The sequence below is a fragment of the Anomaloglossus baeobatrachus genome, chromosome 4 (genome assembly GCF_048569485.1).
Source record: "Anomaloglossus baeobatrachus isolate aAnoBae1 chromosome 4, aAnoBae1.hap1, whole genome shotgun sequence".
Lineage (NCBI taxonomy): Eukaryota > Metazoa > Chordata > Amphibia > Anura > Aromobatidae > Anomaloglossus > Anomaloglossus baeobatrachus.
Window position 1 is genome coordinate 113,148,647 of NC_134356.1, and position 26,731 is coordinate 113,175,377.

General features: G+C 46.1%; 1 protein-coding gene across 1 annotated transcript in view; it reads left to right on the top strand.

Annotated features, from left to right (window-relative positions):
* The first annotated feature begins 6,790 nt into the window (after positions 1 to 6,790).
* The window catches only part of CPLX2 (complexin 2), a 365,342-nt gene continuing 345,401 nt past the window's right edge, over positions 6,791 to 26,731 (top strand). Inside the window, exon 1 of the mRNA XM_075344504.1 lies at positions 6,791 to 7,015. The gene's annotated coding sequence lies outside the window, so the exon portion shown is untranslated. The remainder of the gene's footprint in view (positions 7,016 to 26,731) is intronic.

Sequence of the window (26,731 nt, forward strand, 5' to 3'; positions counted from 1 at the left end):
TATAGGAACAGCCTGAATTAAGCAGATAGTGGGGAGCTGCTGGGAAAGTGGATGATACAAATTCCAGCAATGTATAGGAGAGGTATAGGAACAGCCTGAATTAGGCAGATAGTGGGGAGCTGCTGGGAAAGTGGATGATACAAATGTAAGCAATGTATAGGAGAGGTATAGGAACAGCCGGAATTATACAGATAGTGGGGAGCTGCTGGGAAAGTGGATGATACAAATGTAAGCAATGTATGGGAGAGGTATAGGAACAGCCGGAATTAGGCAGATAGTGGGGAGCTGCTGGGAAAGTGGATGATACAAATTCCAGCAATGTATAGGAGAGGTATAGGAACAGCCTGAATTAGGCAGATAGTGGGGAGCAGCTTGGAAAGTGGATGATACAAATGTAAGCAATGTATAGGAGAGGTATAGGAACAGCCGGAATTATACAGATAGTGGGGAGCTGCTGGGAAAGTGGATGATACAAATGTAAGCAATGTATAGGAGAGGTATAGGAACAGCCGGAATTATACAGATAGTGGGGAGCTGCTGGGAAAGTGGATGATACAAATGTAAGCAATGTATGGGAGAGGTATAGGAACAGCCGGAATTAGGCAGATAGTGGGGAGCTGCTGGGAAAGTGGATGATACAAATTCCAGCAATGTATAGGAGAGGTATAGGAACAGCCTGAATTAGGCAGATAGTGGGGAGCTGCTGGGAAAGTGGATGATACAAATGTAAGCAATGTATAGGAGAGGTATAGGAACAGCCGGAATTATACAGATAGTGGGGAGCTGCTGGGAAAGTGGATGATACAAATGTAAGCAATGTATAGGAGAGGTATAGGAACAGCCGGAATTATACAGATAGTGGGGAGCTGCTGGGAAAGTGGATGATACAAATGTAAGCAATGTATAGGAGAGGTATAGGAACAGCCGGAATTAGGCAGATAGTGGGGAGCTGCTGGGAAAGTGGATGATACAAATTCCAGCAATGTATAGGAGAGGTATAGGAACAGCCTGAATTAGGCAGATAGTGGGGAGCTGGCTGGGAAAGTGGATGGTACAAATTCCAGCAATGTATAGGAGAGGTATAGGAACAGCCGGAATTATACAGAGAGTGGGGAGCTGCTGGGAAAGTGGATGATACAAATGTAAGCAATGTATAGGAGAGGTATAGGAACAGCCGGAATTATACAGATAGTGGGGAGCTGCTGGGAAAGTGGATGATACAAATGTAAGCAATGTATAGGAGAGGTATAGGAACAGCCGGAATTATACAGATAGTGGGGAGCTGCTGGGAAAGTGGATGATACAAATGTAAGCAATGTATAGGAGAGGTATAGGAACAGCCGGAATTAGGCAGATAGTGGGGAGCTGCTGGGAAAGTGGATGATACATATTCCAGCAATGTATAGGAGAGGTATAGGAACAGCCTGAATTAGGCAGATAGTGGGGAGCTGGCTGGGAAAGTGGATGGTACAAATTCCAGCAATGTATAGGAGAGGTATAGGAACAGCCGGAATTATACAGAGAGTGGGGAGCTGCTGGGAAAGTGGATGATACAAATGTAAGCAATGTATAGGAGAGGTATAGGAACAGCCGGAATTAGGCAGATAGTGGGGAGCTGCTGGGAAAGTGGATGATACATATTCCAGCAATGTATAGGAGAGGTATAGGAACAGCCGGAATTATACAGATAGTGGGGAGCTGCTGGGAAAGTGGATGATACAAATGTAAGCAATGTATAGGAGAGGTATAGGAACAGCCGGAATTATACAGATAGTGGGGAGCTGCTGGGAAAGTGGATGATACAAATGTAAGCAATGTATGGGAGAGGTATAGGAACAGCCGGAATTAGGCAGATAGTGGGGAGCTGCTGGGAAAGTGGATGATACAAATTCCAGCAATGTATAGGAGAGGTATAGGAACAGCCTGAATTAGGCAGATAGTGGGGAGCTGCTGGGAAAGTGGATGATACAAATGTAAGCAATGTATAGGAGAGGTATAGGAACAGCCGGAATTATACAGATAGTGGGGAGCTGCTGGGAAAGTGGATGGTACAAATTCCAGCAATGTATAGGAGAGGTATAGGAACAGCCTGAATTAGGCAGATAGTGGGGAGCTGCTGGGAAAGTGGATGATACAAATTCCAGCAATGTATAGGAGAGGTATAGGAACAGCCGGAATTATACAGATAGTGGGGAGCTGCTGGGAAAGTGGATGATACAAATGTAAGCAATGTATAGGAGAGGTATAGGAACAGCCGGAATTATACAGATAGTGGGGAGCTGCTGGGAAAGTGGATGATACAAATGTAAGCAATGTATAGGAGAGGTATAGGAACAGCCGGAATTAGGCAGATAGTGGGGAGCTGCTGGGAAAGTGGATGATACAAATTCCAGCAATGTATAGGAGAGGTATAGGAACAGCCTGAATTAGGCAGATAGTGGGGAGCTGGCTGGGAAAGTGGATGGTACAAATTCCAGCAATGTATAGGAGAGGTATAGGAACAGCCTGAATTAGGCAGATAGTGGGGAGCTGCTGGGAAAGTGGATGATACAAATGTAAGCAATGTATAGGAGAGGTATAGGAACAGCCGGAATTATACAGATAGTGGGGAGCTGCTGGGAAAGTGGATGATACAAATGTAAGCAATGTATAGGAGAGGTATAGGAACAGCCGGAATTATACAGATAGTGGGGAGCTGCTGGGAAAGTGGATGATACAAATTCCAGCAATGTATAGGAGAGGTATAGGAACAGCCTGAATTAGGCAGATAGTGGGGAGCTGCTGGGAAAGTGGATGATACAAATGTAAGCAATGTATAGGAGAGGTATAGGAACAGCCGGAATTATACAGATAGTGGGGAGCTGCTGGGAAAGTGGATGATACAAATGTAAGCAATGTATAGGAGAGGTATAGGAACAGCCTGAATTAGGCAGATAGTGGGGAGCTGCTGGGAAAGTGGATTATACAAATGTAAGCAATGTATAGGAGAGGTATAGGAACAGCCGGAATTAGGCAGATAGTGGGGAGCTGCTGGGAAAGTGGATGATACAAATGTAAGCAATGTATAGGAGAGGTATAGGAACAGCCTGAATTAGGCAGATAGTGGGGAGCTGCTGGGAAAGTGGATGATACAAATGTAAGCAATGTATGGGAGAGGTATAGGAACAGCCTGAATTAGACAGATAGTGGGGGGCTGCTGGGAAAGTGGATGATACAAATGTAAGCAATGTATGGGAGAGGTATAGGAACAGCCGGAATTAGGCAGATAGTGGGGAGCTGCTGGGAAAGTGGATGATACAAATTCCAGCAATGTATAGGAGAGGTATAGGAACAGCCTGAATTAGGCAGATAGTGGGGAGCTGCTGGGAAAGTGGATGATACAAATGTAAGCAATGTATAGGAGAGGTATAGGAACAGCCGGAATTATACAGATAGTGGGGAGCTGCTGGGAAAGTGGATGATACAAATGTAAGCAATGTATAGGAGAGGTATAGGAACAGCCGGAATTATACAGATAGTGGGGAGCTGCTGGGAAAGTGGATGATACAAATGTAAGCAATGTATAGGAGAGGTATAGGAACAGCCGGAATTAGGCAGATAGTGGGGAGCTGCTGTGAAAGTGGATGATACAAATTCCAGCAATGTATAGGAGAGGTATAGGAACAGCCTGAATTAGGCAGATAGTGGGGAGCTGGCTGGGAAAGTGGATGGTACAAATTCCAGCAATGTATAGGAGAGGTATAGGAACAGCCGGAATTATACAGATAGTGGGGAGCTGCTGGGAAAGTGGATGATACAAATGTAAGCAATGTATAGGAGAGGTATAGGAACAGCCGGAATTATACAGATAGTGGGGAGCTGCTGGGAAAGTGGATGATACAAATTCCAGCAATGTATAGGAGAGGTATAGGAACAGCCTGAATTAGGCAGATAGTGGGGAGCTGCTGGGAAAGTGGATGATACAAATGTAAGCAATGTATAGGAGAGGTATAGGAACAGCCGGAATTATACAGATAGTGGGGAGCTGCTGGGAAAGTGGATGATACAAATGTAAGCAATGTATAGGAGAGGTATAGGAACAGCCGGAATTATACAGATAGTGGGGAGCTGCTGGGAAAGTGGATGATACAAATGTAAGCAATGTATAGGAGAGGTATAGGAACAGCCGGAATTAGGCAGATAGTGGGGAGCTGCTGTGAAAGTGGATGATACAAATTCCAGCAATGTATAGGAGAGGTATAGGAACAGCCTGAATTAGGCAGATAGTGGGGAGCTGGCTGGGAAAGTGGATGGTACAAATTCCAGCAATGTATAGGAGAGGTATAGGAACAGCCGGAATTATACAGATAGTGGGGAGCTGCTGGGAAAGTGGATGATACAAATGTAAGCAATGTATAGGAGAGGTATAGGAACAGCCTGAATTAGGCAGATAGTGGGGAGCTGCTGGGAAAGTGGATGATACAAATTCCAGCAATGTATGGGAGAGGTATAGGAACAGCCTGAATTAGGCAGATAGTGGGGAGCTGCTGGGAAAGTGGATGATTCAAATTCCAGCAATGTATGGGAGAGGTATAGGAACAGCCTGAATTAGGCAGATAGTGGGGAGCTGCTGGGAAAGTGGATGATACAAATTCCAGCAATGTATAGGAGAGGTATAGGAACAGCCTGAATTAGGCAGATAGTGGGGAGCTGCTGGGAAAGTGGATGATACAAATGTAAGCAATGTATGGGAGAGGTATAGGAACAGCCGGAATTAGGCAGATAGTGGGGAGCTGCTGGGAAAGTGGATGATACAAATTCCAGCAATGTATAGGAGAGATATAGGAACAGCCGGAATTAGGCAGATAGTGGGGAGCTGCTGGGAAAGTGGATGATACAAATGTAAGCAATGTATGGGAGAGGTATAGGAACAGCCTGATTTATACAGATAGTGGGGAGCTGCTGGGAAAGTGGATGATACAAATTCCAGCAATGTATAGGAGAGGTATAGGAACAGCCGGAATTAGGCAGATAGTGGGGAGCTGCTGGGAAAGTGGATGATACAAATGTAAGCAATGTATAGGAGAGGTATAGGAACAGCCTGAATTAGGCAGATAGTGGGGAGCTGCTGGGAAAGTGGATGATACAAATGTAAGCAATGTATAGGAGAGGTATAGGAACAGCCGGAATTAGGCAGATAGTGGGGAGCTGGCTGGGAAAGTGGATGATACAAATGTAAGCAATGTATAGGAGAGGTATAGGAACAGCCTGATTTATACAGATAGTGGGGAGCTGCTGGGAAAGTGGATGATACAAATTCCAGCAATGTATGGGAGAGGTATAGGAACAGCCTGATTTATACAGATAGTGTGGAGCTGCTGGGAAAGTGGATGATACAAATTCCAGCAATGTATAGGAGAGGTATAGGAACAGCCTGATTTATACAGATAGTGTGGAGCTGCTGGGAAAGTGGATGATACAAATTCCAGCAATGTATAGGAGAGGTATAGGAACAGACGGAATTAGGCAGATAGTGGGGAGCTGCTGGGAAAGTGGATGATACAAATGTAAGTAATGTATAGGAGAGGTATAGGAACAGCCTGAATTAGGCAGATAGTGGGGAGCTGCTGGGAAAGTGGATGATACAAATGTAAGCAATGTATAGGAGAGGTTTAGGAACAGCCGGAATTAGGCAGATAGTGGGGAGCTGGCTGGGAAAGTGGATGATACAAATGTAAGCAATGTATGGGAGAGGTATAGGAACAGCCTGAATTATACAGATAGTGGGGAGCTGCTGGGAAAGTGGATGATACAAGTGTAAGCAATGTATAGGAGAGGTATAGGAACAGCCTGAATTATACAGATAGTGGGGAGCTGGCTGGGAAAGTGGATGATACAAATTCCAGCAATGTATAGGAGAGGTATAGGAACAGCCTGAATTAGGCAGATAGTGGGGAGCTGCTGGGAAAGTGGATGATACAAATTCCAGCAATGTATGGGAGAGGTATAGGAACAGCCTGATTTATACAGATAGTGGGGAGCTGCTGGGAAAGTGGATGATACAAATTCCAGCAATGTATAGGAGAGGTATAGGAACAGACGGAATTAGGCAGATAGTGGGGAGCTGCTGGGAAAGTGGATGATACAAATGTAAGCAATGTATAGGAGAGGTATAGGAACAGCCGGAATTAGACAGATAGTGGGGAGCTGCTGGGAAAGTGGATGATACAAATGTAAGCAATGTATAGGAGAGGTATAGGAACAGCCTGAATTATACAGATAGTGGGGAGCTGCTGGGAAAGTGGATGATACAAATGTAAGCAATGTATAGGAGAGGTATAGGAACAGCCTGAATTATACAGATAGTGGGGAGCTGCTGGGAAAGTGGATGATACAAATGTAAGCAATGTATAGGAGAGGTATAGGAACAGCCTGAATTAGGCAGATAGTGGGGAGCTGCTGGGAAAGTGGATGATACAAATGTAAGCAATGTATAGGAGAGGTATAGGAACAGCCGGAATTATACAGATAGTGGGGAGCTGCTGGGAAAGTGGATGATACAAATGTAAGCAATGTATGGGAGAGGTATAGGAACAGCCGGAATTAGGCAGATAGTGGGGAGCTGCTGGGAAAGTGGATGATACAAATGTAAGCAATGTATAGGAGAGGTATAGGAACAGCCTGAATTAGGCAGATAGTGGGGAGCTGCTGGGAAAGTGGATGATACAAATTCCAGCAATGTATAGGAGAGGTATAGGAACAGCCTGAATTAGGCAGATAGTGGGGAGCTGCTGGGAAAGTGGATGATACAAATTCCAGCAATGTATAGGATGTGCTAGCTTCGCTGCCAGGCGTGTGCAGGCTATTTATAGCAGCCTGTTTCTTGCAGAGCAGAGTGGGAGAGCTGTGAAGTGGGAGAGAGACACGCAAATATAGTGACAGAAAGGGAAAGCAACACTGGAACATACAAAGCAACAAAGCTGCCTCCATTTCCTCAGCGCTGCCTTCTCTAACACCAGCCTCAGTCCTTGGAGAGGTAGGTTCCGATATTTTATTCCTAATCTGCTGGATCCTTCTGCTGCTGCCGCGAGCACAGGCCTAGCGGCATCGATCATTGCGATACTGGGTAATTCTCAGCATCTCTTGGGTAGCATTGTATGCACAGAGCGAAAGAGCAGAAGATGCAGGGTCTGTGTGTGACGGAAGCGGTCCCAGCTGTGTCTGTCTCAGCACCATGACTGAGGACAGCTCCTCCAGGGATCAGCGCAGCACAGGCAGCACAATAACACTGGATGCACGGTTACTGCAGGGTGATCCCAACGTGGCTTTTCCTCTCGCTGTGTATAGAATCGCTACAGGTGTAAGAACTGCTGCCGACATATATCGGTGTCAATACGGAATGTCTGCCTCATTTTCCATCCATATTGTCGATGTTCTTTATCAGAAGCCTTCCCCTCTGCAAAACACTGAAAAATATAGCATAGCTCAAAGCTTAATGTTATTTCCTGATATATTATATGGCCCTGTAAGTTATAGTTTAACATTTCCATAAATGCTATTTCAATATAAGGTTCAATATACTGATAGATGATATACAGTCCATTGCAGCATAGCAAACATACACACATAAAGGAAGACCCTATAAGAAGCGCATCATTTACATATATTATATAAGGTTTAATTAGAGATTAATACTCAGACAGCAAGGCCACTAAATCCCTGTAATCCAGATGCAGTACTGGCATCTGAAAATTACTGCTTGCCCATTATACCATCTAAAGGCTGGTGTAAAAATTAAAGTTCAGCCATGTGGAAATTACCCAGTTCAAGATGACCTAATATCCACTGACTTTCTTGAAGAATTATTACGGCATTTACTGTAGATTCGATGATTGGTGTCATCCCGATTAGCGTGAAGTGTTAAAAACGTCTACTTTGATAGACAGTTTTCCTAAGATAGATAGATAGATAGAAAGATAGATAGAAGGATAGATAGAAGGAGGGATAGATAGATAGATAGAAAGATAGATAGAAGGATAGATAGAAGGAGGGATAGATAGTCAATTGCCTATACCTGATACTTAATCATTTCATTAAAATATATGAACTGTATCAACACATTTTCCCTTCACTCCTTGAGTTAATTGTCCTCACATACGTAGATACACTAAGATCTATAGAAATACTAAGGAGTACTGATGTCCTTTAAGTAATAGATTAAAAATGAAATTATCTTAAGGTGTCATTCAAACATGTTGGATTTTTCTGGTGGGCAGAAACCCATACCGTTGTTCATCAGTGCATTGGATCTGTTTTTTATCAGTATTTGGTCAGTGTCCAGATTTTAACATTAGGGTTTCATCAGAGATTTTCATTGATGAAAAAAAGAATTGTAAGGCTTCATCCATTCATTACAGAGTTAGCGGCACACAGATTACATACGGATGTTAATACGTCAGTGATTTTTCATTGACCAATAGGTGTCTGGGTAATTTTGCTGTCAGACTCAATAAAAAACAGTTATGATTTTTTTGCTGACACAAAGTCCACAAAAAACAAGACTTCAATGATAACATGGCCTATCTGTGAAAATTATGGATAATACACCTACTTGATTCACTGGCGTCTCAAGGAGGCCTAATGTGCTCTAGTGCTGGGGTTACAGTTCAGTGGTTGGAGCTGCCCACTGAAGTGGGGATTCCCAGCTGAGTGTAGGGACTCCTCTCCCAGCCGGACTCCTAGTGCTGAAGAGGTGATGACGTACCGGTAAGTTTAATCTCTATCTCTCTACCTCTTATATCTCACTGTCTCTGCTCTGCTATATCGGACTGTCTCATTCAGAGGTAGCAGAACTGAGACTGTGGAAGATGATGCTGATTTTGGTTTCTTATTTGTCCAGTTTCTTATTCTGGGCTGAAGTTGGTTTCTTATTCAACAGTTTCTTATTCAGTAATTTTTCATTTTTTGTTTTTTACAGGTTTAGCAACAAAAATAAAAAATCACAACAATGACATATAATGCAATGAGGGGCCCTGATATGAGGGCACTTAAAGGGTACCTGTCACGTCCTTTTTTGTATATAAAACTGCCCCCAATGTATTAGGCCTAGGACACATGGTGAGAAAAATGGTGCGAGTGGAATGCGATAAAAAAATCACATTCCACTCGGACCAATATTACTCTATGTGCCTACTCCCATGAGAGATTCTTTTCTCAGCCCTAATCGGACCGAAAAAAGTCACAGCATGCCGCGGGTGTAACACATTCCTGTTTCACTCGCACCCATTCAAGTCTATGTGGCAAGAGAAACATTGCACTGCTCTCGTGTTACATCAGTGTAATTAGAGTGCAGTACAAGACTCGCAATAGCCAGCAACGCAGGATATTGTCACGCTCCCCGGGTCCTCTGCTCCGCTCCCCGGGTCCCCTGCTCCGTTCCCCGGGTCCTCTGCTCCGCTCCCCGGCTCACCTGCCACGCTCCCCGCTCTCCAGCCTCCGGTGCCCGTACTTCCCAGGCCCCCTGGTCTCCGCTCCCGGCGCCCGACGGCTTCCCAGTCCCTGGCCGGCTCTCCTGCGTCCTCCTCTCAGCTTCCTGCCCTGGCTTCTGGCACCCGGGCCGCGCGCATGCGCATTAGGGCGCGCGCGCGGTCACTGACCCTTTCTTAAAGGGCCAGTGTCAACTAACAGGAAATGATGCACACAGGTACAGGGTATATAGGGGGTTAATGTCCAAGGGAGCGGGGCCTGTTCTTCGTGTTTTCCCAAGCTAGGAGTCAGGTCTCCTTGTGTTCTGTGAGATACTTACCTCTCTATCTTCTAGAGCCGATCCTGCATCGCCATCCGGTCCTGCTGTACCTCGAACCCCGAACGCTGCCCATCTGCCATCCTGACAGTCCGTACCATCCCGGATCCCTGCGGTGACCCGTCATCTCGCTCCAACGGTTCCGGACCCCGCCTGACACCATCACGGCTTCCGAACCTGAGCTCCGTCACCCGGACCACCATCAGTGACCTCGTGGTCCCAGGGACTTCTCCATTTTCTCCCAGTGCACGGACTGCCCTGCTACCTAAAGTGCTCCGGCTACCGGACTCCTTTCCCTCATCCGGGAGTTCGGCCCAGTGGATCCACCTCCAGGGTCTACCCGTCCATCTGGCCCTAACAGTAAGAACAGGCCATGGATCCCGCCGAAGCACTAGCGGCCTTGCATGAGGAACTCCAACGCCAGCGTGAAGTCCAGACCCGCATGCTGAACTTTATGACTTCCGTGGACGCCCGCTTGAACACGCTACAAGCCTCGGTCACATCTGCAGCGCCCCGGGCCTCCACTAGTCAAGCCACGACCCCCGCTCCCGTGGCTGTCTCCTCGGATGCTTCCAGACTGCGTTTGGCCTCACCACCCCGGTACGCCGGAGATCCCAAGACCTGCAGGGGGTTTATAAACCAATGCTCCCTCCATTTCACGCAGCTGCCACATCTGTTTGCCTCCGACCAAGCCAAGGTCGCCTTCATCATGTCTCACCTAGAGGGTGAGGCACTGGCGTGGATGAACCCCTTGTGGGAGAAGGAGGAACCTATGACCAAGAACCTCCAGGAGTTCCTGCAGGCCTTTCGCAGCACCTTTGACGAACCCGGCCGCGCCTCCGCCTCTGCGTCATCTCTTCTCCGGTTACGTCAAGGAACACTGACGGTGGGTCAATACGCCATCCGTTTCCGCACCTTGGCTTCAGAACTCGGGTGGAATAACGAGGCCCTAACCGCCGCCTTCTGGGAAGGACTATCGGGTCGAATCAAAGATGAGCTGGCTGGACGTGACGTACCGTCCACCCTGGACGCCCTGATTACCCTAGCGACTCAAGTGGACATACGCTTTCAGGAGCGGTCCAAAGAGGTATCCCGTGAGAGACGTCCGGTACGGCATTCCTCTCCTCCACAGAAGCCCGCCGTACTCCAGTCAACGGTCTCTGGTGTCTCCGTCCATGAGCCCATGCAGATCGACCGTGTGCGACAGTCTGAACAACGTCGAGCAGAGCGGCTCGCCAAGGGTCTCTGCTTTTACTGCGGAGAGGGCACACACCTGCTACGCGCCTGTCCAGAGAGGCCGGGAAACTCCAAAGCCTAGGGTTGGTAGGAGAGGCCACCCTAGGCGCTGGGACTCTCTCAGACCCAGTTACATGGACTGTGCAAGTGACAACTGGAGAGCGGTTTACGGCTGAGGCGTACCTCGATTCTGGGGCTGCAGGCAATTTCATCCAGCAGGCCACGGTGGACAAGTACCAGGTGCCTGTTACTCCACTCGCCAAACCTCTTGTGATTGCCTCTGTAGATGGGAGACCCCTCTCTGACACCATCTCCTGGATCACCAAGCCGCTTGAACTGCGTATCGGTGCTCTGCACACCGAGAACATCGCTCTCTACGTCCTCCCACATATGTCACATCAAATCCTGCTGGGCCTTCCCTGGTTGCGGACACACGAGCCTTCAGTCAGCTGGGGCACTGGCGATATCACTCGATGGGGGTCTTCTTGCCATGAGAGGTGTCTGAAGACCATACAACCTATCCGGCGACCTCCGGTTCCCGAGTCCCTACCGGGACTGCCCTCAGCCTATTGGTCCTTCGTGGACGTCTTTGATAAGAAGGAGTCCGAAGTACTTCCGCCACATCGTCCTTACGATTGTGCCATTGACCTGCTCCCGGGAACTACACCACCTCGAGGACGGATATATCCACTGTCTCCAGCCGAAACAAGGGCCATGTCTACGTACATCACAGAGAGCCTGGCTAAGGGATTCATCCGGAGATCCTCCTCTCCTGCTGGAGCAGGCTTCTTCTTCGTAAAGAAGAAAGAGGGTGACCTACGCCCATGTATAGACTACCGGGGATTGAACCTAATCACCGTAAAAAACAAGTACCCCCTGCCACTCATCCCCGAATTGTTTGATCGGCTCAGAGGAGCTCGTGTGTTCACCAAGTTGGATCTTCGGGGTGCCTACAACCTGGTCCGTATCCGCTCAGGGGATGAATGGAAGACCGCGTTCAACACTCGCGATGGGCACTATGAATACTGCGTGATGCCCTTTGGCCTGTGTAACGCACCAGCAGTCTTCCAAGAATTAGTGAACGATGTGTTTCGGGACCTTCTCTACGTCTGTGTGGTGGTATATCTGGATGACATCCTTGTCTTCTCTCCGGACCTCCAGACCCACCGAGAGAACGTGCAACTGGTTCTACAAAGACTGAGAGAGAATCGTCTGTACGCCAAGTACGAGAAGTGCGTCTTCGAACAGTCTTCTCTCCCCTTCCTGGGGTACCTCATCACCGATACCGGACTGCAGATGGATCCAAAGAAGGTCTCCTCCATTCTCAACTGGCCTCCTCCTTCTGGACTGAAGGCAATCCAACGCTTTCTGGGATTCGCCAACTATTACCGCCAGTTCATTCCTCACTTCTCGGCTCTGACTGCTCCTCTCTCCGCCTTGACCAAGAAGGGGGCTAATCCAAAGGACTGGTCACCTGCGGCCGACGCCGCGTTTGGCTCTCTAAAGCGAGCCTTTGCCTCCTCTCCTGTACTCCACCGTCCAGAGTTAAACCGCCAGTTCACCTTGGAGGTGGATGCCTCCTCCTCGGGAGCCGGAGCAGTGCTCATGCAGAAGTCCTCCTCCGGGAAGATGGTGACGTGCGGTTTCTTCTCCAAGAGCTTCTCCGCGCCTGAACGCAATTACACCATCGGTGACCGAGAGCTATTGGCGGTCAAACTGGCTCTGGAGGATAGGCGCTATCTTCTGGAAGGAGCAGTGTACCCCGTCATTATTTACACGGATCACAAAAGCCTGGAATACCTGCGGACTGCTCAGCGACTGAACCCACGGCAAGCCAGGTGGTCCTTGTTCTTTGCCTGGTTCGACTTCCAGCTTCATTTCCGACCCGCGAACAAGAATGTACGCGCTGATGCCTTGTCTAGGTCTTTCGTGCCCGTGGAACAGGAGGAAGAGACATCTCAACCCATCATCTGTCCAAGTAAGATTATTCCGGTGGCTCCTGTCACCCTGGCCCAGATACCGCCCGGGAAGACCTATGTCTCTGAGACTGACAGGCAAAAAGTGTTACACTGGGGCCATGCCTCGAAAACAGCCGGTCATGCAGGTCAGAAGAAAACATGGAGTGCTATTGTACGTCATTACTGGTGGCCATCCCTTCGCACGGATGTCGCCTCTTTTGTCTCTGCCTGCTCCTCCTGTGCCAGGAACAAGACACCCAAACACCTGCCATACGGCCGTCTTCTGCCTCTGCCCATACCCTCAGTTCCCTGGCAACACATAGCGATGGACTTTATTACGGACTTGCCATTGTCCTCCGGACACACAGTCATATGGGTCGTGGTAGATCGGTTCTCTAAAATGGCCCATTTCGTTCCTATGGCTGGACTGCCCTCTGCCCAGGAACTCGCGGACGCCTATATACATCACATCTTCCGCTTGCATGGCTTTCCATCACACATAGTGTCCGACAGAGGAACTCAGTTCACCTCCCGCTTCTGGAGGGCTCTCTGTAAACATCTGGGAGTGACTCTGGACTTTTCTTCGGCCTACCATCCTCAGTCGAACGGTCAAGTGGAACGGGTCAATCAGATATTGACCTCTTTCTTACGTCACTACGTGAACGCCCATCATGACGATTGGTCCACGCTTCTTCCTTGGGCTGAATTCTCCCATAATCACCACGTCAGTGAGTCCTCCTCCAGTTCTCCCTTCCATGTCGTCTACGGACTTCAGCCGTCTGTCCCATTGCCTGTATCCTCTTCCTCGGACATCCCTGCTGCTGATGCAGTACTCCGTGACTTTACAACCATTTGGGACTCAGTTAAGGCGTCCCTTGCACGTGCAACCCTGCGGATGAAGAGACACGAGGACAAGAGACGCCTGGATCCTCCGTGTTTCTCTCCGGGAGATCTCGTCTGGCTTGCTTCCAAGTACATCCGACTGAAGATACCTTCCTACAAGTTGGGACCTCGCTACATCGGACCATTTAAAGTCCTCGGCAAGATCAATGAGGTCTCCTACAAACTGCAGCTCCCGGCCACGATGAGAATACCCAACTCCTTCCACGTCTCTCTGCTCAAGCCGGTTGTCCTTGGTCCCTTCTCCGCTGCCGCCAGTCCGGTTCCTCCTCCTATTGCTGAAGACGACATCTATGCGGTAAGAGATATCGTGGCCATGAAGACCGTACGTGGTCGACAGTTCTTCCTGGTGGACTGGGAAGGGTATGGTCCTGAGGATAGGTCCTGGGAGCCCAGGGAGAACGTGGGCACTCCTCTGATCCGTGCCTTCCTGTCCCGGTTGCGGGGAGGGGGGCGTGGGGGGGGGGTACTGTCACGCTCCCCGGGTCCTCTGCTCCGCTCCCCTGCTCCGTTCCCCGGGTCCTCTGCTCCGCTCCCCGGCTCACCTGCCACGCTCCCCGCTCTCCAGCCTCCGGTGCCCGTACTTCCCAGGCCCCCTGGTCTCCGCTCCCGGCGCCCGACGGCTTCCCAGTCCCTGGCCGGCTCTCCTGCGTCCTCCTCTCAGCTTCCTGCCCTGGCTTCTGGCACCCGGGCCGCGCGCATGCGCATTAGGGCGTGCGCGCGGTCACTGACCCTTTCTTAAAGGGCCAGTGTCAACTAACAGGAAATGATGCACACAGGTACAGGGTATATAGGGGGTTAATGTCCAAGGGAGCGGGGCCTGTTCTTCGTGTTTTCCCAAGCTAGGAGTCAGGTCCCCTTGTGTTCTGTGAGATACTTACCTCTCTATCTTCTAGAGCCGATCCTGCATCGCCATCCGGTCCTGCTGTACCTCGAACCCCGAACGCTGCCCATCTGCCATCCTGACAGTCCGTACCATCCCGGATCCCTGCGGTGACCCGTCATCTCGCTCCAACGGTTCCGGACCCCGCCTGACACCATCACGGCTTCCGAACCTGAGCTCCGTCACCCAGACCACCATCAGTGACCTCGTGGTCCCAGGGACTTCTCCATTTTCTCCCAGTGCACGGACTGCCCTGCTACCTAAAGTGCTCCGGCTACCGGACTCCTTTCCCTCATCCGGGAGTTCGGCCCAGTGGATCCACCTCCAGGGTCTACCCGTCCATCTGGCCCTAACAGATATAGGGAGATAAATCCCTCCCTCCCCTCCACAGCGCCACCCCCTCTGCAGCTGTGGTCTGATTGCATGATCGGACCACAATTACATGACCATCGCATGACACTCGGCTCCCGCTGCGAGCATGAGCCGAGTGTCATGCGAGGACTCATCCTTAGTGATGCAATGTGTATCATCAACATGTTTTTTACAACCAAAAGTTCCCTGTATTTATCTTTAATTAAAAACATTTTTTATGCATACGTAAATGTAGTAAATACCTTTTGTTTCAGTCGTAGGGGTGGCACTTGCCTTCCGTTCAGTCACGGTCAGTCAGGCTCCGTCTTCAAATTATGCAAGTCCCTCGAATTGTGATTGATTACTGTGACTGGCCTGACGCCATGACAATTTGATATTAACTCACTTGGGCAGTTCCCCTCAGCTCCCGGGTATGAGCTCTGTGCGTCCCTTTTCTTTCTTCTCCTGACAGAAGTTGCAGCAACAAAGTTGCGGGAGCACAAATGTGCTTAGCGTGCGCGCTCCTTAGGATGTCATAATGCCCAGAACATGCGCACATATGAAGTGAATCTGGGGATGTACACCTAGATTCAGTGAGCCCAGGGCTTTATCCCATTACTTTGGGTGCGCGCACGCTAGGCACGTATGTGCTTCCGACATGCTGCAGCTGCTGTCAGGAAAAGAAAAAAAATAGATGCACAGGGCCCATGCCCGGGAAGTTGAGGGGAACTGCGCAAGTGCGTTACTTAGTAGAATATTGACGCAACATCGGGGCAGTCATGGCAACCAATCACAATATTAGGGACATGCATAATTTGAAGATGGAGCCTGACTGACCGTGACTGAACCAATGGCAAGAGCCATGAATATGACTGAAACAAAAGGTATGTAATATATTTACATAGGCATAAAAAGTGATTTTATATTTATGATAAATACAGGGAACTTTTGTTTGAAAAAAAAAAACCATGGTATTGATGCACATTGCATCCCTTACAAAACATTGGGGGCAGTGTTATATCAAAAAAGGACGCAACATGTTCCCTTTAAAAGCAGCTTAAAAAAGTGGCACAAATATGGGCATCAAAGTGGGCACCAAAGGATGTTATTGAAAGGGTTAGATTATATAACAATGCAGACACACAAACTGTGATACCCCACATCTAATTCAGGTCACTCTAATCTGGCCCAAATGGGTTCTGGACATCAGTACTGGCATCATATTGGGCAGACAGTCCATTTTAAAAATATGAATAGGTAACATATTTTTAAGGGGTTAAATTACTTTGGGCCACTGATCTCACACCACCATTACATACATAGTGATGCCCTGTATCAAACTTACATCACTTTAGTCTGGCCCAAACAGGTACTGGGCATAAGAAGTGGCATCAAAGTGGGCAAACAGACAATTTTCTTAGATTTGAATAAGTACCATAAATGGTGTTTTTAAGGGGTAAAATGACTTTAGGCCACTGATCTCACATCAGGGCATCACTATGTATGTAATGGTAGTATGAGATCAGTGGCTCAAAGTCATTTTGCCCCTTAAAAACACCATTTACTTATTCAAATATTTGAACATTGGCTGTGTGCCCTCTTTGATGCCACTTCTTATGCCCAAAACCCATATGTAGTGACCTGAATTAAATTGGGCATCACTTTCTGTGTGTCTGCTTTGTCATATCAATGGCTAAATGTCATTTAACACTTTCAATAATACCCTTTGTTGCTGAATTTGATGCCTACTTTTGTGCCATGTATTTTTGTAGCTGCTTTTAAGTGTGTTGACATCAGGGCACTTCACTACATTGTATTTTATTGTTGAGATTTTTGATTATTGTTGATAAACCTGTAAAAATCTGAAAATAAATGGTTGCCAAATAAGAAAGTGCCAAATAAGAAGCCGACTTCAGCTCCGAATAAGGACGCTGCTTTCACACTTTTGTCTTTTTCCATCAGTCACAATCCATCGCCTTGAGAAAATACGGTATGCTGCAAAACATTTTGCAGGTTTCCATTTTTTCCCCATAGACTTGTATTGACGACGGATTGCGACTGATGGGCTTGCGTTGCATCCAACCCGCGACGGATCAGTCGTGGAATGACCGACCATCGGGCGGAAGCAACGCACAATGAAACGTTTCAGTGTGCGTCGAAAAAAGTAATGTGCCAAAGAGTGTAAAAAAAACTGATTTTTTTTCACCAAATATTACTTGCTAATGAAGCTATATGAGAGAGATTTTTGTGACCACAATTGAATTTACAGTCGACTTGGCCATGCCCAGAGTAAAAAACCGGATCCGTCACCTGATTCCGTAATTTAATGGATGATGACGGATCCTGAGCCATGGGCTTCCACTATAACTAACGACAGATGCCAATAGATCCGTCGCTGTCCATTTTTTTGACGCACACTAAAAACGTTGCATTGTGCGTTGCTTCCGCCCGATGGTCAGTCATTGCACGACTGATCAGTAGCGGGACGGATGTAACGCAAGCCCATCAGTCGCAATCCGTCGTCAAAAAAAGTCTATGAGGAAAAAACTGAATCCTGCAAATTATTTATTTTGCAGGATACTGTATTTTCTCAAGGGGACGGATTGCAACTGATGGAAAAAGATGGAAGTCTAAAAGCAGATGTAGCAGCGTTGAGACTGTTAGAGGCGCTAAATCTGTCCAAGCTCTGCTACATAGACCTTCTCCCTCAGATGTAGTAGAGCTGAGACTGTCAGAGACCCTAAATCAGATGTAGAAGGGCAGAGTGGCAGGGCAGAGTGGCAGGACAGTGAGGCAGGGCAGAGTGGCAGGGCAGATCAGAGTCACAGGGCACAGTGAGAAGGCAGAGTGACAGATCAGAGTGAGAGGACAGAGTGGCAGGGCAGAGCAGAGTGATAGAGCAAAGTAACAGTACAGGGCAGAGTGACAGGACAGAGTGAAGCAGCCAAGTGATGCGGCCGAGTGACAGGGCAGAGTAGCAGGGCAGAGCAGAATGAGAGGGCAAAGTGATGGGCAGATGTAGCAGAGCAGAGATAGATGTAGTGTCTCCGACAGTATCTTCTCTGCTATAGCTGACTGTCTCGGCTCTGCTCCATCTCAATGAGACAGTCTGGTGTGGCAGAGCAGTCTCATGATCACCTCTGACAGTCTCTATTCTGCTTCATTTGGCAGTGTAAGCTCTGCTACATCCGAGTGAGACGGTAAAACGTAGCAGAGTGAAGATGGTCAGAGATGCCTCATCAGTTTTTGCTCTAGAAGATCTGACTGTGTCACTCAGATATCGCAGAGCTGAGATGGCCTTACGTAGCAGAGCAGAGACAGATGTAGTGTCTCCGACCATCTCTGCTCTCTTATATCTGACCATCTCTGCTCTGCTACATCTATGTGAGATGGTCAGATCTAACAAAGCTGAGACAGATGTAAGTAATGGTTCTATAATGTTGAGTCTATACAATGTAATGTGGTTACTATATGACAGTATTATGCTGGGTCTAAACAGTGCAATGAAATGTTGTTACTATATGGTGGTATTATGCTGAGATTACATTGGATAGACCCAGCATAATTCCACCATATAGTAACCATATTGCATTGTTTAGACCTAGTAAAATACTACCATTGCACAATAACGAGTCTATACAAAGCAATGTGGTTACTATATGGTGGTATTATGCTGGGTCTATACAATGCAACATGGTTTATATATGGCGGTATTATGCTGACTATATACAATGCAATGTGGTTATTATATGGTGGTATTATGCTGCGTCTATACAATGCTATGTGGTTACTATATGGCAGCATCATGCTGGGCCTACACAATGCAATGTGGTTATTATATGGTGATATTATGGTGGGTCTATACAATGCAATGGCGATATTATGCTAGGTCTTTACAATTCTGTATGGTTACTATATAGCGGTATTATGCTGTGTATACAATGCAATCTTGTTACTATATGGTGATATTATTCTGGGTCTTTACAATGCAGTGTAGTTATTATATGGCAGTATTATGCTGGATCTATACAATCCAATGTGGTGACTATATGGTAGTTTTATGCTGCGTTTATACAACACAATGTGGTTACTATATGGCGATATTATGCTGGGTATATACAATGCAATGTGGTTACTATATGGCAATAATATGGTTGGTCTATACAATGCAATCTCGATACTATATGGTGATATTATGCTGGATCTATATAATGCAATATGGTTTCTATTTGGGGGTATTATGGTTTGTCTATACATTGAAGAGAGTAAAGTGAGGTCTCACAGCTACACAGAGTATTTCAGGACAGGAGGGTACTGATCTTAGGGTAGGTCACAGCCTGAGAGTTTCATCGTAGAAAAACGGTCATCCAGCAGCACAGAATTATTCAGCAGAGGAAAGTCAAAGTCTTATAGTAGGTTAGAGGCACAGAGTATTTCAGGAAAGCAGCAAGCTAATGTTGATGTAAGTCACAGAGGGTTGTTACACTGTGAATGATGCAAGACCGCTTGGCATGACAGAGGATTTCAGGATAGGAATGTTGTGATATTGTGGGAGGTCACAATCTGGAAAGTGCAGGTTCCATCTGCAGCACAGAGTATTTAGGGGTATGATAATCTTGTGTCTGGTCACTGGCTGGAAGCTGCACTTGTCAGCTTGTGACCTACTGCAATCTCTCTCTCGCTGTCTCATACTGTCTGCTGAGCTGTGTATCTAATTTCATCATTTGTGATACTGTCTTTTGAGCTTTGTATGTAATCCTATCCTGAACACAATAGGAATCCAGGCAGGCACGTACTTCACACTAAGGGCGGTATAATCTATCGTGCGATTGCACGAGTGATCGTACCCGCCCCCGTCGTTTGTGCGTCACGGGCAATTAGTTGCCCGTAGTGCACAGTCGTTAACCCCCGTCACACGCACTTACCTCCCGGACGATGTCGCTGTGGGTGGCGAACATCCTCTTTGGACATTTGGCGTCACAGCGACGTCACACAGCGGCCGTCTTTATAGAAGCGGAGGGGCGGAGATGAGCGGGACGTAACATCCCGCCCACCTCCTTCCTTCCGCATTGCCGGTGGAGGCAGGTAAGCTGTGTTCGTCGTTCCCGGGGTGTCACACGGAGCGATGTGTGCTGCCTCGGGAACGATGAGCAACCGGAGCACAGAAGCAGGATTGACATTTTGAAAATGAACGAGGTGTCAACGAGCAACAATAAGGTGAGTATTTTTGCTCGTTCACAGTCGCTCGTAGCTGTCACACGCTACGATATGTCTAACGATGCCGGATGTGCGTCACGGAATCCGTGACCCCGATGACATATTGCCCGATATATCGTAGCGTGTGATGCCGGCCTTTTGGTGCTTGACTCCAAGAGTGGCGGAATCGGCATCAAATTTATTTTATCGTCTTATAGAATGTATTCCTAATTCATTTTCTCAATTTTATCCACCACAAATTACACGTTTCTACCTGCATTCTCAAGCCTTTCTCAAATAGTGTACAAAAATGCAGCCCAGACACGAAATATATAGGTAAATGAGCGTGTCCACAAAACGTCCATTCATCTGAATTCACTCAAATAATTAGCAGCAAGCCTCAACATTACAAAACATGTGCAGCCATATAAAATCCCATATTTCAAAAAGGGTGACCAATCCAATACTACTCTTTGAATCAATATAACTATCGATTTATTACTGAATAATATTATTTATTGTTACATAGTATACATTTTTTATTATTGTATATATTTTTCATTGTATAAATTTTATTAAACAATACATGTATCGAATCACAAACTATATATTATCTGCACATCTAAGCTCGGATTGCATTCCATCATCTCATAGGGTTTAAATCACACAAATATTTACAAGCACAAAAAAAACTAAATTTCACAATAAAGTACAATAAGAGGCGATCAAAACATCACTTCTACCCAAAAAAATGGTATCAGTAAAAACATCAGCACAGGGGGCAAAATATAAGCCATCACTGAGCCCCAGATCCCGAAAAATAAAAACGTTACTGATCTCTGAAAATGGCGCCAAAAGCAAATTTATTTTCATAAAGTTTACATTTTTTTAACCACTTAAATTAAAGCAAAACTTCACGTTTTTGTGTCTACGAACTCGTACTGACCTGGAAAATTATATTATTAGGTCAATTTACCACATAGTGAACATGGTAAATAATGATAATAAAAAAAACAATTGTGGATTGCACTTTTTTTGCAATTTCACCGCACTTTATTTTTTTTTTTTTTACCATTTTCCTGTACACTATATGGTAAAATTAATGGTTTCACTTAAAAGTACAACTAGTCTCGCAAAAGACAAGCCCTCATATGGCAAAATTGAAAGAAAAATGATAGCTTTTGGAAGAAGGGGAGGAAATAACGAAAAAGAAAAAAACAAAAGGAAAAAGGAAAATAGCAAGTTCATGAAAGGGTTAAGTGTAACTCTCACCTTCAAAGAAAAAAAAAAAGGCCAACACCAATCTCAAATATGACTTGGAGTGTAATGAATTTCTATTCCTGGAGAACAAATATAGCCAGGTAGGACATCCCTCTGGTTCGGTTAGTCGACTCAGCACCTTACTTTCCATGAGCTATTAGTTATATTATCATGTATAAGGTTGCGTTCACACTGTGTTGACTTTTTATGCTGTGATCATGGTAAAAATGCATAGGTTTGTCACATTTTTTTGAAAATTCCAGCTAAACTCTGCTGTTTGACAAAAAAGATAACAACTGCAATATGTGAACACAGCCTTAGGGTATGTGCCCACGATCAGGACTCACTGCGTCTTGGACGCAGCGGATCCTGATGGGCGGGGCCGCATGTCACCTCCGCAGATGAACACAGGAGACCGCAGCTGCTTGTACTCACGATCAGGGTTCAGTGCGCTGTGGTCTCCTGCTTGTGTTCTCCCTACGGAGGACGCATGCGAATCCGCAGCAAACAATTGACATGTTGCGGTCTGGAAAGACGCACCGCAAGTCAGTGTCTGCTGCGGAAAAAAGAAGCACAGTGGGCACGGGATTTCTAGAAATCCATCCACTGTGCTTGTACTGTACAACACAGCGTTTTGGATGCAACTGAGGCATGCTGCATCGAAAATGCTGCAAATACTGATCGTGGGTATGCACCCTTAGATGCCCAAGCCCTAAAGAATGCTAACCACTGAGTAAACCTAGGGATTGCATACAGGCACTGTAGGCACAAGGCTCAGAGCACAAGCACCAGACAACACAGGAAGGATATGATATCGCTCCGATAGTGTGTGAGCATGCTCTGACATGCAGGGTATGTCAGGAGCATTAACGTTTCACATCCTCAAGTATTCAGCCAGTAAAGAGTGTAATATTCATGGCTGAGGAATCCTGGAATGAATGGAGAAAGGAATAGTCAGGGAATTTCAGCAGCATGACCTGGGAAGAAAAGAAAAAAAAACAAACAAGAGTTAAAAAAGATAATGGAGGGCATTTAGAATATGCAATGAATTACTAGGGCAATAATATCATTAAATAAAAACATCACTTTTACCGTCTAATGATATAGTGGATGGTGTTAATAACTTGGTTCTTATTTTTGCAGATGAGAATAAGGCCTGTAGTAGAGTACATCTAAAACATGTTAATAAACTACAAACTGAGTTTATCATGCTGTGTTTTCGCAACCACTTGATTTATTGTCAATAAATGTATTGCATATACAGTTAGGTCCAGAAATATTTGGACAGTGACACAATTTTCGCGAGTTGGGCTCTGCATGCCACCACATTGGATTTGAAATGAAACCTCTACAACAGAATTCAAGTGCAGATTGTAACGTTTAATTTGAAGGTTTGAACAAAAATATCTGATAGAAATTGTAGGAATTGTACACATTTCTTTACAAACACTCCACATTTTAGGAGGTCAAAAGTAATTGGACAAATAAACCAAACCCAAACAAAATATTTTTATTTTCAATATTTTGTTGCGAATCCTTTGGAGGCAATCACTGCCTTAAGTCTGGAACCCATGGACATCACCAAACGCTGGGTTTCCTCCTTCTTAATGCTTTGCCAGGCCTTTACAGCCGCAGCCTTCAGGTCTTGCTTGTTTGTGGGTCTTTCTGTCTTAAGTCTGGATTTGAGCAAGTGAAATGCATGCTTAATTGGGTTAAGATCTGGTGATTGACTTGGCCATTGCAGAATGTTCCACTTTTTTGCACTCATGAACTCCTGGGTAGCTTTGGCTGTATGCTTGGGGTCATTGTCCATCTGTACTATGAAGCGCCGCCGGACAACTTTGCGGCATTTGGCTGAATCTGGGCTGAAAGTATATCCCGGTACACTTCAGAATTCATCCGGCTACTCTTGTCTGCTGTTATGTCATCAATAAACACAAGTGATCCAGTGCCATTGAAAGCCATGCATGCCCATGCCATCACATTGCCTCCACCATGTTTTACAGAGGATGTGGTGTGCCTTGGATCATGTGCCGTTCCCTTTCTTCTCCAAACTTTTTTCTTCCCATCATTCTAGTACAGGTTGATCTTTGTCTCATCTGTCCATAGAATACTTTTCCAGAACTGAGCTGGCTTCATGAGGTGTTTTTCAGCAAATTTAACTCTGGCCTGTCTATTTTTGGAATTGATGAATGGTTTGCATCTAGATGTGAACCCTTTGTATTTACTTTCATGGAGTCTTCTCTTTACTGTTGACTTAGAGACAGATACACCTACTTCACTGAGAGTGTTCTGGACTTCAGTTGATGTTGTGAACGGGTTCTTCTTCACCAAAGAAAGTATGCGGCGATCATCCACCACTGTTGTCATCCGTGGACGCCCAGGCCTTTTTGAGTTCCCAAGCTCACCAGTCAATTCCTTTTTTCTCAGAATGTACCCGACTGTTGATTTTGCTACTCCAAGAATGTCTGCTATCTCTCTGATGGATTTTTTCTTTTTTTCAGCCTCAGGATGTTCTGCTTCACCTCAATTGAGAGTTCCTTAAACCGCATGTTGTCTGGTCACAGCAACAGCTTCCAAATGCAAAACCACACACCTGTAATCAACCCCAGACCTTTTAACTACTTCATTGGTTACAGGTTAACGAGGGAGACGCCTTCAGAGTTAATTGCAGCCCTTAGAGTCCCTTGTCCAATTACTTTTGGTCCCTTGAAAAAGAGGAGGCTATGCATTACAGAGCTATGATTCCTAAACCCTTTCTCCGATTTGGATGTGAAAACTCTCATATTGCAGCTGGGAGTGTGCACTTTCAGCCCATATTATATATATAATTGTATTTCTGAACATGTTTTTGTAAACAGCTAAAATAACAAAACTTGTGTCACTGTCCAAATATTTCTGGACCTAACTGTAAGTGTTAATCTGCAGCACCATATGTGGTTGGTGCAATAAAAGTACGAGTGATATGGAGAGAAAGATCTGGGTTATACTTATACACCATTGATTTAAATAACAGTGTGCAAAATCAATCAGCTGTGTCTTAGGCCAGATAGATACTGTTGTATATTAAAAGAGTCATAGACATGGGGGCAGTGGCTGGCATAATTACTGCTTTTAAAATCATTAGTGCAACCTCAGGACTATGTTTGTCTCAACCCCCTTTATGACCTATTACAGAGATATAAGAGTAGTTGACTATTTTTGACCCGATTCTGCCCCTAAAGACTCCAATAATGTAGAGTAATTTGAATAATGTATTTCATCTTTTGTATGTAATATGTTATGTGAACGGTGATGAAATTTCCACTTGTGCATGAAGACCAGACCATAAGGTAAGCAACAGTTAAGTGTTGGGTCTAGTTCATAATGGAAGGGGTTAGTTGACAGGGTAAGAGACAGTTCATTCTAGAACTCAGTTCAATTGAGTTTAGGGAGTGATGATCTAGTGAGCAATAGTTACAGATGGATAGTCTGTAGGCTGTGAAGATCACATACAGTGAGTGGCTTGTGGCAGTAACGGCAAGGAAGGAGACTGGAGATGAGAGTGAGCCATCCTTGAGGATTGACTGAGACACGGAGTGCAAACAGCATTGAAACGAGAGAACAATCCTTGAACAGATGACCACAAGGGGAATTGACCATCATGAGCTTTACTGTAATGCTGAGTTAAGTTTTTCTGGAACTCTCAAGACTGGTAAGGTCTGAAGCCACCCAATGGGAACTAAGGCTGTGTCTTAGTATGCCTTGTAGAACTGTAACATGCTGGAAGATATGTGCCCATTATCCGAAATGTAAAGTTGTTACAAAGAATCAACCGTTGAGTAAAGAGTTGATGTTTGAAATCATCTGTTGGACTCCTTGGGAGTACGAGTTGTCATTGGGCCTTTGTCAGCTGCAATATGCATCCTGCACGCATTTACAACCCATACGACACAAGCCCACACACCCAGTCAGGACCATTTCTTGTATGTAGAATCCCGAGGCGTCCGTAGTCAATCCCTCACCCATGACTACCAACCCATGACACTCTACAGAGGCTACGTAACAGACCACCCCTAAAATAATCAAAAACATTACTAAAACCACTGTTAATATTTCCAGCTCATTTAGAAATATGTAAAATCCCACCTAAGCCTTATATGGGTTGGTCAGGTCATAAAATAGAATAGCAGGAGAGTCTGATATGCAGAATCATAACATGGTGAAATGTACTCAATGTTAGGATTGCACTCTGTTTCACTGTCTCAGCAGTTGTCACATGACCACTACTGCTTATATATGATTTGCATATTTGTGATCATGTGTCAACTACTTTCCTGCCCATCTCTTTTAATTGGGAGAAATGGAAGGACATTCCGTCTGAATAAGAAAGCGAGGATGCAAATTACATATGATAGATCATGTGATAACCGTTAGGACTGAGCAACAGAACGTAATAGTAATGCTGGAAACACATGTGTGCGTGTAAAATCGGTCCGAGTCTCATGCTAGAAAGTAGCATGAGCTCTCTTCACGTTATGATCAGTGTGCAATGCAACAGCAATGCGAATCTGTGATCTTTCAATTGATTGTAGTCCGTGTGCAATCCGTTTTTGTTGCGTATGGGATCCGTTTTTATTCTCAGCAGCTATGTCATTTGCCATTCAGCTCTGCTACATGGCCGCTGACAGCAGACACAGACAGAACCATGTAGCAGAGCTGAATGGCCAATGACAGCAGACACAGACAGAGCCGCGCGATCAGAATGAAGTCAGATGAACTTCCCCCGACTTAATTGTCATCCCGCGGCTCTGCCTGTGTGTCGTGGCCTGATTTTTGGTCTCCGGTGAAGGTTTTACCGGTGACTGCAGATCTCCTGAGTGACTGCAGTGATCTGCGCTATCAGCTGTGCTGTCACTGAGGTTACCCGCGGCCACAGCTGAAGTCCTCCACCTGAGATCTGTGGCCGCGGGTAACCTGAGTGACATCATCGCTGATAGCGCGACTTACTTCAGTTGCTGCGGGGAGCTCACAGAGAGCGGTCGTGGTCTGTGACCGCTCTCTGCAGCTTCTGTTGTAGCAGAGCTGAAAGCATCGTGGGACCTCTGTGGATTACGTCAGACATGGAAGGGTATTTGGGGACTTTAATAAAATGGTGAAGAGGTTGTTGTTCTTTGTCATTTATTA